We start from the raw sequence: 12,647 nt of genomic DNA on the forward strand, positions 1-12,647 counted from the left end.
TGAGGGTTTGTGCACAAGGATATGACTCCACTTTGAGCAGTAGATTTTCTATCATTTACATAGCATGCCCGCCTATCGTGTCCAAACGCCCGGGTTCAAATCCTGCCGGCGAGAACATTTTCCAGCGGGGGTTATCATCTCACCAAATGCTGGCAACATTTGGGAGTATTTCAGCCATGTACAACCTCCAACAAAGAGGTGTCACTTTTCAGAGACAAGCCCTTCGGACTCGGCATAAAACAGGAAATCTCCTTATCACTGAGCTTAAATTTGAATCGGTTGCAGTCAATTGATAATGTTGGTTTCCCTATAATTTGGTCCATAATGGGGTGTTTGGGAAACACTAAACCACATTGTACACATCAAAACTTTTCCTCTTCGAGGTAAAACAAACATGGATCATATTTAGACTCGCAGTCCACTGGCTTCAGCACCTTATTTAGTTCTTCCACACTCTACTCGACAGCTTAAGTCCATACAATGTTTTGTTCAGACGACATATTTTTGACGCCTTATTTTGATTTATATACAGTGGGGGCTGTTCCATGTAGATCTCCTATTAAATGTTGCCTTAGAGAAATGCTGTGAAGGCATCCATTTGCTCAATTTTCAAATTTAGTGTTGCTGTGACGTATGACGGGCGAATATGTCTCCTCATAATCCCTTTCGCTGCGAGTATCCTTTAATGATCAATCGCGCTTTATATCGATTAATGCAGCCTGTGAGGTCACGTTGGGTTCGGAAATCCATTTACATTTAATTGGTTTACGGCCGGAAGGCAACTCTGACAGTGGCTAAGTATTGTTTTTCATAAGGGGTTGATATTCCTCTTCCATTGCCAGCTTCCAGTGATTTGCATCTGGCCTAGCCAATGCTACTTCTAGCGTCGCCGGATCATCGGTGTATAACTGAAACAAATGTGATGCAGAATTTTGCATATTATTAAATTATTTTCAAAATAATTGCCATTAGATATACGCCCCACATCGCATTAATTAAACTTTTGAGAAACTGATTCACGACTATTTGTATGCGATGAGGCCGCCGTGAAATTTGAAAAAACCCGTAAAATCATCATCAGAATCAGCCGATGCATTTTTATCTCCTTCTTGGTAATTTCGCAAATCATCTGTTTGATATTCATCCGATGAAGACGTACCTTCATTGTCAGTGACTAACCCATTCAGTCTAACTGGTTTTTTGCGATTTCTTCCACTCCTTCGTTGATACTGTAATTGTGTGTGCGGCTGCTGAGGATGTTTTTCTCTGCGTTAGTTACGATGTCCATTGTGTCAATTTGAGTAACATCCATTTGTTGTTGTTCTCCCATTTTATATTTAATGTTTTCTTCACTTTGACTTGTATGCTTTATTTCTTGACTTTCGTCCAAGTCAAGATTGACTATACTACGTTTTGTTTTGATCATAAACTTCGCAGAAGAGGTATCAGTCAAATTCTCGTCAATGAATGAACCATTTCAACCTTGTTTTTATTGGGATCATAAAAACGATAGCCTTTCGTGTGCTCACTAAAGCCTACTAAAATGGATTCACTTGCCTTTGCATCCCACTTTTTGCGATTCGCTTTCGGAATGCGTAACATAGCTGTCACAAATACTCGTATGTGTGACAAATCATGTTTTCTGCGCCCTTTAACGGCGAACGGCTGAGAAAAGAAATAGAATAAGATACTGCCTCTGCCCAAATTTCTTCGACAAAACTGCGTCGGCTAACATACATCTCGCCTCAACAAACAATCTGTTATTGACTTCGGCAACTCTCTTCTGCTCGGACATGTGCACGTTTGTCGTATTCTCTTTTACTATGCACTCAAATGTTTTGTTTACTACTATTTTCCACAAAACACAAAAATTCTTCGATTTTTCTGCAACTTCTTTCTCACCCTTTGTTTTCAAAAATACATGAAAATTTAGCGGTTTCCACAAATGGAATTTTCTTTCATGGAGTCATAAATTTCACAATATACCACCTCAGGTATTTCCGAGACGTTGTTTGCAAGAGACGTTGTGATCTGAGTGCATTTTTGTTAAATGTGTAACCTTGTCTGCTTATCCATGGGATAAATTTTGCAATCAAGGGTGTTGTCATTTGTAAACTCTATACCAGTAGCTAGACGGTTCTTGAGTTTCTGCAAACTTTTGAAGTTTAGATGACCCATACGTCTGTGCTACAAGTGTCGATCCACAAAAAAGCTCTTTATTTGAAATTCGACAATGCAATTAAAACATACCATATATATGTTTCCGCTAGAAATTTCCTTGTTGTCCTGGTACTGCAGTACTGCACCAACGCCGGTTTTAAAAATAACACAATGTCCCCTTTTAACAATTTGACTCACCGAAAGTAAATTCGTTGACAACTCAGGAATGTGCAATACATCATTTACTTCCAAGTCCGAGTCACGACAATCAGGACGTATTATATTTGCTGCTATTGCATTGTTCCTTTATTCGCTGTTTTGACTATTCCAGTCTTTGCAGGCATTTGATTTAACATATCAGAATTGAACGTCAAATGTATGTGATTTGGCACCAGAATCAAAATACCATTTGTTACTTTCTGTTCTGCTTAACGTCGACAGAGCAACCGCTGCGCACGCATCAAACTTCCTTTAGCTTTTGTCGTTGGGTGTAGCCTTTGTGCGACAGTATTTTGCGAAGTGGCCATATTTCGGGCCTTCTTATTATACTCACGTGGGGCTTTCTATTGCGAAACCTCAAATGCTGATATTTGAGGTGTTTCTTGCAAAAGTTTTACCTTTATGATATCACCTGTGATGTTGATTTCAAAATTTTCCATCGCCATTATCATTGGACGGTGAAGCTCGGGCGAAGCCAAAGCCATTCGGAGATTGTGCTGTAGTGACGATTTCCTTGGCATATGCTTCCATCGATCAGCAGCTTGCAAGAGACGTTGTGATCAGCTTTCGCAGAAGTGCTACGCGTCGAGTCAATGTAGAGTCTTCGTATGCTTTCGCTAGCTGCTGCTAGCTTTTTGGCTGTCTTTGTGTTTTGGATATGAACATAACATACCTGGATCGATTGTTTATGTCAGCTTCTCGCGTTCCTGTCTTGTTCTGTTGATATGGCTTTCTTTGGGTTCCCCTTTTCATCTACCTCATAGTCGATCGTGGTGGTCCCAAGATTTCCCATTGGCATAATTCTCTCTCACCAAAATTCTGTTTTCGACATATCTCACGATTACTTAAAAAAACTCAGATTTATAATTCACTTTTTATTTAAACTGGGGCTATTACCTGAGGTAGTTCGCACGTTTACAGCGGAAGTAGAACGTTTTATTAATAAATTTCACAATTACATAAAGGTATACAATAACGGTCTCATTCACAAAACTTAATGTAGATTTGAAATAGGATTTTTTAACATCTATGTCCGATTTGGGTCCAAGTTCCTAAATGGGAATATCCGTCTATATAGCAGCTATATTATAAATGGCCTTATCTCGACCGTGTTCGGTACGGATGTCGTGGGGTCATATCATCCCCTAACCACCAAAAAAATGTAAGTGTCAAATTTTTAGATTTTCAGTTTTGGATAGGATTCGATAATTTACGACTGTTCCACATTCTGTTAAAATTTTGTGTCGACAATCCATGCCGTTACGATTTTACAACAAAAACAATTTTAATGTAAGTGTCACTTTAATTTTTTAGATAGATTCTGCGACAGCGAAGGAGACTTACATTATTTTCCCCAGACACAAGTACCTCAAACATTTTAAGCAATAACTGCAAAAAATATGTAATTTATCATTATAAAACGTTTAATATTGAGAAGTAGAGTACGAAACGGACGTTTAAAGTTTGGCTAAGTATCTGAGGCCGCCCCATTTTTAAGCAAATTTAAAGTCTTTGGAAGTACAGTGTGAATCTAATATTCAAATTCACCATTAAACACATATTGGTCCGGGACAATATTGGACGCAAAAAAGGGGTTTGGAAGTAAAGTATAAAGGTCATATCAACATTTGGGAACACCCAAAGAAACTCCGTAAGGTGGAACTATGGGTCAAATGGAAAATATAAGATTTAAATTAACAACATTGGGACATTTAATACATTTAGGGCTAAGAGATTGGAGCGGTCCAGTTTCGGCCCCTTCAGTCCACTCCAAATACTCGCTTATAAGTACTATTAAAGCGTTAAATTTGGCCCGGCCGAAATCCTATAAAAAAATTACTATTTATAAAACAAAAATTTTATTCGAGATATCTATATTTATTTATACAGCTATACCATATTACGTTCCGATCTAGACAATCGGACAAGTCTTTTGAGGTGTCAAAAGCAAGGCACAGTTTAAAATTTCGTTGATATCGGGTATTAGTAAAATTTTGGCCCATACTTTCCACTTTTAATCGCAGATTGGTCTTTACGGCAGCTATATAAAGAAAGTCCGAACAGGGCCATATTCAGAAAGTGTGTTGAAGACCCCAACATAAGTTTCTGTTCTAAATTTCAGCGAAATCCCCAGACCATATATTGGGAGATCAGTCTGTATGGCAGCTATATCAGACCCAAATCATGAGATCGGTCTATGTCCAAATATGGTCGGATATGAACGAAATTAGGCAAAATGTGTAGATGTGTAATTTGACTCTATGTTCCAAATTGCATTCAATTCCGAATTAAATTCAAACTCCTAGCGTACTTTCAATCAATGGTATTAATTGCACTTCTAAATTACTTAAAACTAGGTCATTCATGTAACTGGGAAAATGATGTAAGTGCCAAAAATACCGTTTTCTTTATTGAAATGCATAAAATCTTTTTACTACTAAATGCACCAGGCAAAGAAGTGATACATATATAAAAATTATATTTCAGTCTAACTTATGCTGTGATTTATTAAATAAAAACCTTCTCCTGTAAAGTTTTGATTATGGCACTTACATCTTTTTTGGCGGTAAGGGGACGATATACAAACCACTCTTCCTCAATAAAGCGAATAGGGTAACGATTGTGTTGTTTATGCACTCAATACCTTAAATCGGTATAACGATCATATAGCAGTTGTATCTAAATATAGTTTAATCTGGACCATATTCGGAACAGTGAAGTGGGTCAAATATAACTCACTATTTAAAATGTTAGCAAAAAATCGGGAATAATTGCGCCTTTAAAAAGCCCAATCGGAGTTTGCTCCATAAAATTGTTATATTCAAATCGGATAGAAAATTTGTACTTTTGGACCCAAGATCCCAAGTGGGGATATCCGTTGATATAGGTTAGGTTAGGTTGAAAAGAGTGTGCATATATTAATCCGCCCCATGTCCCTATGGACATACACCTAAGCCAGTAATCGGCTTGTTGTGCGCTCTAAAAACTGTAAAATAACCTCTAAAAAGAAAATTTTAAATTAGGAATTCCGTGCTACTTACAAAATCCTTAAATGTTTTCAATACCACTTTTCTAAGATGGTTCATATCTGGTATTGTGTCTCCACCTAAGTGCCGGTATCTGTTAGACGCGAAAGCCGAGCAATGACAAAAGAAATGCTCCAACGTCCCATCATCTTTCCCGCATGCCCCACATATGCTATCACTTGCCGCACCGATTTTACATAAGTGAGCTCGTAGTCCTATGTGTCCCATTTTGACACCAATAGCTATACTGACCACCTTCCTCCTTTCAGGAATAGCCTCGTCTTCTCACGATCTGCATCCCCCCATAGGATTGTCGCCATCCTACCGACCGTTTCGCTGTTCCACAATATTGCATGCGCATTCGTCGCCCACTCCCTTAACTCCGACTGCGTCGACCCGAAAGGCTTCGGGTTAACCAAGTTTATTGACTCCAGTCTTCAGGCCTTCACCGTCAATCGTCTGCCCTTTCATTTCCCCTTACTCCGTTATGGCCTCAGAAAAGGCATTAATCTCTTTCTTACACTGCAAGACTGTTCGTGACCTTACCGTCCTGGTTGTTATTGCCCTTATGGCAATTTTACTGTCGGTAAAGATGTTCACACTCGACGTCCTCGCGTTAGCACCACACCACTTCACGCATTCCGTGATCGCCCGGATCTCCGCCTGCAGGACCGTATTATGGTCAGGCAGTCTAAAATAGATCTCAGTCCCTGGGTTCTCAATGTAAACCCCCAGGGCCACCCACCCGTTGATATAGGGCAGCTATATCGGACTATGGTCAGAGCTAGATCATGTTCGGTACGAAAGCCAAGGGCAACGATTGGGGTCAAATACTGGTCTCCTGTTATACATAGTGTCTATGGTCAATATTTTCTATGCGGACTTTACGTTGGGGTTTTCGTAAGATCTTTTTTAAATTCCATTTTGTAAACCGATTTAAAAAACATTGAAAATATTAAACCAACACAACAATAATAACGCAAATAAAATTCAATGGAAATGATGAAAAAATTTTAAATTTTTTTAGGGGGACAACCCTATATTAAAATCAAAACATTTGGTGCAAAAACTAAATTTTTTCTACATCTTTGGAAGCAAAAATTTTGCAGAGTCGGCTATTACAATCTCAATCGAAGATCGGTCCATATGGTAACAAAATACAAATTGGGTAGGAAATTTGCATTTTTTTGGTCCAAGATCTTAAATGGGGATATACGTCTACATGGCAGCTATATTCAAATATGGTCCGAACTTGCTCATGTTCCGTACGTATGTCGAGGGGTCAAATACAACTCACTGTTCTATTTTTTGCGAAAAATGATAACGATTGTGCATTTTATGTACTCAAGACCTTAAATCGGGAGATGAGTCATATGGCAGCTATGTATATCTAAATACGGTTCGATCTGCACCTTATTCGGTAAAAATGTAGAGGTGTTAAATACAAATCACAATATAAAATGTTAGAAAAAAACGGGGAACACCTTTTGCAAGCTCAGTCGGAGATCGGCCCGAATGTTTTGCTTTATCTAAATTGGGTAGCAAATGTGTATTTATTTGGGCAAGATCCTAAATGGGTAGCCATATTCAAATATGGTCCTATCTGGACCATGTCTAGTACGGATGTCGAGGGGTCAAATACAACTCACTGTTCCACTTTTCTGCGGAATAGGATAACGACTGTACCTTTAATGCACTCAATAAATTTAATCGGCATAACGGTCATATGGCAGTTATAAATAAATATGGTTTGATCGGCACCATATTCGACACGATGTAGGGGTTCAAATACGACTCACAATTTTAAATTTTAACATAAACGGGTAATAATTGCACCCTTAACAAGTCCATTCGTAGATAGTTACTCTATCGAAATAGGCTAGGAAATTTGCATTTCTTGGGTCCAAGATCTTGAATGGGGATACCGTCCATATGGCAGCTATATTCCACTATGGTCTTTCAAATGGCTGCTATATTCAAAAGTAGTCCGAACTGGACCCTGATGTGAATGCTCCAAATAAGGAGTACCTAATTGTACAAAATCGTGCCAGTGCATTAAGCGCACGGCTTTAGCTTTTTCTGTATACATTTATGTATTATGTTGAGATTCCATTGGAGGATATTGTCCGTCTTTAGACCATTGTTTAATGCTTTCTATTCAAAGAATAGTATAGCAAAAAACATTTAAAAGTCAGCAAAACTAGAAGCATTTGACTGGTGATGTCAAATGGATCATGGTGTTTTACAACCATTCCAAATAGAGTATGTTGTAAAGCACACATCTGTATTTGAACTGGGCTCTTTAAGACGACTTGATTCATAGGCGCAATAGAAAACAATTCAAATCTTACTTCCCTTATTCAAATCCAACTTATCCAACGATGCTAATAGCAACAAACACAAACATCTTTTGCAAAACTCTTTTATTTTTCGCACGGCGATCGGTTGATTCTGCCAGTGCTGTTTTTGTGTATAGACAGTGACCTACACCACATGCGACGTGCTTTTCGTTTGCGCTTTCTTTTTTGGTCTTAAAATCTTGTTGAAATTTGATTGCAGAATATTGTCCGGCTTTAGACCATTGGTTAATGCTTTCTATTCAAAGAATTTAAATGTTATACAAACATTTTTTTTTCTAATTGCCAAACATGGTACTGAAAATCGAATACTTTGGTTTTAAATACTTACAGAACAGGTATGCTTTACTTGGTTCATCGATTATGTGTCATCCAAATGTACATTTTTTACTAACACCTCAAGCTAATACAAGTTTTTAGAATCATATATCTAACCGTTCCCTTATTACCGTTAGGGCGGCATTAGAACCTTTAAATACTTTACTCACATTTATAGTATGCATTTCTCAAAACCCAGAGCCAAATCAAATCAAAATCCTAGAGCCATAATTTAAGTTCATCAGCAATCGGTTCAGCAGCTTTTGATTGTTACAAAACAAAGAGAAAACAAAATTATGGCTTCTATATTATAAGACTAGTTGGCCGGTATGTTTCGTTGGTTTTTATACCCTCCACCATAAGATGGGGGGTATACTAATTTCGTCATTCTGTTTGTAACTACTCGAAATATTCGTCTGAAACCCCATAAAGTATATATATTCTTGATCGTCGTGACATTTTATGTCGATCTAGCCATGTCCGTCCGTCTGTCCGTCCGTCCGTCCGTCTGTCTTTCGAAAGCACGCTAACTTCCGAAGGAGTAAAGCTAGCCGCTTGAAATTTTGCACAAATACTTCTTATTAGTGTAGGTCGGTTGGTATTGTAAATGGGCCATATCGGTCCATGTTTTGATATAGCTGCCATATAAACCGATCTTGGGTCTTGACTTCTTGAGCCTCTAGAGTGCGCAATTCTTATCCGATTGGGATGAAATTTTGCATGACGTGTTTTGTTATGGTATCCAACAACTGTGCCAAGTATAGTTTAAATCGGTTCATAACCTGATATAGCTGCCATATAAACCGATCTTGGGTCTTGACTTCTTGAGCCTCTAGAGGGCGCAATTCTTATCCGAATGGAATGGAATTTCGCACGACGTGTTTTGTTATGATACCCAACAACTATGCCAATTATGGTTTAAATCGGTCCATAACCTGATATAGCTGCCATATAAACCGATCTGGGGTCTTGACTTCTTGAGCCTCTAGAGGGCACAATTCTTATCCGATTTGAATGAATTCTTGCACGAGGTATTTCGTTATGATATTCAACTACTGTGCCAAGTATGGTTGAAATCGGTCCATAACCTGATATAGCTGTCATATAAACAGATCTGGGGATTTGACTTCTTGAGCTTCTAGAGGGCGCAATTCTTATCCGATTTGGCTGAAATTTTGAGTGACGTATTTTATTTTTACTTTCAACAACTGTGTCAAATAAGGTTCAAATCGGTTCATAACCTGATATAGCTGCCATATAAACCGATCTGGGATCTTGACTTCTTGACCCCTAGAGGTCGCAATTATTATCCGATATGCCTGAAATTTTGTACGACGGATCCTCTCATGACCATCAACAAACGTGTTTATTATGGTGTGAATCGGTCTATAGCCCGATACAGATCCCATATAAATCGTTCTCTCTATTTTACTTCGTAAGCCCCAATGGGCGCAATTCTTATACGAATTGCCTGAAATTTTACACAGGTCTCCAACATATAATTTAATTGTGGTCCGAACCGGACCATATCTTGATATCGTTTTAATACCAGAGCAACTGTTTTCTTATATCCTTTTTTGCCTAAGAAGAGATGCCAGGAAAAGAACTCGACAAATGCGATCCATGGTGGAGGGTATATAAGATTCGGCCCGGCCGAACTTAGCACGCTTTTACTTGTTCAAGAGTAAATTTTTCGAAATACTTTGAAAAAAATTTCTTCGCCATTAGCCCTTCTCGGAACCACATTATTTTATTTGTGCTGCGTGTTTATTATGTATTTTCAAATACATTTTTATATTTCGAATAGTGTCGCATAAAAGACAACAATTTCAAAGATCTACGTTTACTTGACCAATTTTGAGAGCGAGGGGCTTCCAAACATACGCACGACACCAAATTCGATTGTTAGATATGTATTCAAATCACGAAGATCTCGCATTTAAGTCCCCTAGGTTGCTTCAGCGTCGTGTTTTGGTATTATCATAAGGTCTTCTTCTCCGGCTTCAGGAGATTTTAAAACTTTTGATCAGGGCAGGGATTTTAGAAAAATTAAGTATCCTCTTTTCATCCGGAGGTCAAATTAAACTCTACATTATGCAAAAATCGGTTCAGATATTTTGAGACTTTGCGAAATAAACAGACAAACTTCAACACAGACTTTTATTTCAGATACCCATCCACAGAAGCCACAGTAGCGCAGAGGTTAGCATATCCAACTAGGATGTATACCACAACGAAATGGGGTTGCTAGGCGGCGCCCGTTCGGATTCGGTATAAAAAAAATGGAGTTTCCTTGTCATTGAGCTTAAACTTTAATGGGACTTCATTCATTTATATGAGAGAATTAGTCCCTGTTGCTTAATGAAATTTTCATGGGAACATTTATATATATTATATCCATATAGAATAGAAACTAATCTTGTCATTCCATTTGTAAAACCTAGGAATTTGATCCGCCTCCTTAAAAATTACATTACATAAATTATTGATCGCCTTGACATTCTAAGTCTATCATCTCCTGTCTGACCGACTGTCGATATCACTAGAACTTCGAAGGAATAAGGCGTCCCGCCAATGGGTCACTACAGCTTTCGAAGGAATAAAGCTGCACAGATTGCCAATGGACCACATCGGTTTATATATGAATAGCTTACTTATAAGCCTATCCTCAGATATTGCTTTTTGAAGAAAGCTGTGATTTTCTTCATGAACTACATTTATGAAGGATCCTTAAAGTCGACTAATTGTTATAGAAATTGTTTGATGAGGATTCAAGTCTGAGTCTATGCGAAGTGCAAAGGTACGTTTCGGTATATTTCTAGGACAATTTTTTTTAAATGTTCACTTATTTAATGTTGAAAAACTCTTTTAAATTTTTAAATACTAACCTTATACATGTGTATTAAAGACAAAAACAAAAAAACTATTCATCTTTTGCTCAATTCCATCAAAATTAAATTGCATTTGTATATGCAAAATCTATAAAAATTTAATTTAAGAAAAGATATATACTTAATTTTCAAAATATTCATAATTATTACTACATATCTATTAAGTTCATTTTTGTTTCCTAACTTAAGATTATGATTTAAGGTGAAACGAATAGACAGTACGGTAGTTTAGAAAAACTATATTTTTTGACAACCCCCATGAACTGTTAATAGACTTTGTCCCACATTAACGCGAGTTACTTACATATAATCTCCGAATACAAAACATTCCAATTTTGGTTTTGAAATACACACTGCATTACTACAAGAAAAATGTACCTTAATTTTGCATCAATTGCTAAATTATATCATAATGTTTATGTATAAAGTGTTAATTATATGTGATTGTACATGTAACAGATTCACGATATAAAAAAGTAAACCTAACTACAATACAATATTATTAATACACAGTTTACATATACACACATATGTCTCCGTTCATTATTTCATGTTATTGTATGTAATGTGTAATGTAATCATTGCACACTAATTTATGTGTCTTTTGAACCTTAATTATTTCAAATAATGCAATAAAAATATCCATCTTGATAAAAATAAACAAAAAAAAAAATGAATTATTTCTGTTACGTTAATCTCATATGGGAAGCACAACAGAGATGGGCTGACTTATGCAGTCATTAATATCGGCAGTGCATCCGGTAGGATTCCGTCAGATCATCGGTCCCAAGAGGAGGATCTGGTTAACGAGCAGATTTTCGAACATGTGTGGAACTCTGTAGAGGGTCCACCCATACAAATGATGAGCTGCGAGTATAGAGGAAACATCTTTACGCTGCGTTTTGCGTCGGCGGAATCTATTGATACCGTCAAACAGCTCGTCAGAGGTATCCACGCTTCGAGGGTGCTCAACCTAGTGAGAAAGATGGACATCCCCCAGCTTACAAAGGCGACGGTCTTCATCAGGGGATGGGGTAGCAAATTTGCGACGAAGCGCATGTTGAAATTCTTGGGCAAGCAAAACTAAGGTTTGTTCGCAGAGAAGGGAGAGGTCTTCCACAGGAGGAGAAGGAGGAAGGAACTCTCCTTGTGGTTGGCATTGATCAAGTTTCCGTGACGATTTTGGCCAAGACTAAAGGCATGGCGCACTACGGGAGCAAGGCTGTCTTTTTCAAGGTTGGGAAGACTAGGATAAGCAGAAATTCTCATATTGAGACGTCAGGCCGTACTGTGGCAGGTGACTCAATACCGCCCAAACGAATAGGGGGCTGACAACGACACAATCTCCGCCTCTCTCAATATTGGAATGACTAGGATAAGCAAAGATTCTAATACGAAAATATCAGGCAGTGTAGTGGCGAGAGATCCACACAGCCTAACAAACAGGGACCCGACGACGGCCCATCACCGACTTCAAGATTCGTAAGACTAGGATAAGTAAATATCCTAATATTGAAACATTAGGCAGAGCTGCGTCATGAATCTCAATGCAGTCTAACGAACAGTGAGCCGACGATGGTACCATAACCTACTCGCAAGAAGCCCATTTACTTAAGATTTGGAAGACAAAGATAGGCAAAGATCCTAGTATTTAAACATAAATTAATACAAGGAAT

Source organism: Stomoxys calcitrans, chromosome 3, assembly GCF_963082655.1.
Source record: "Stomoxys calcitrans chromosome 3, idStoCalc2.1, whole genome shotgun sequence".
NCBI lineage: Eukaryota > Metazoa > Arthropoda > Insecta > Diptera > Muscidae > Stomoxys > Stomoxys calcitrans.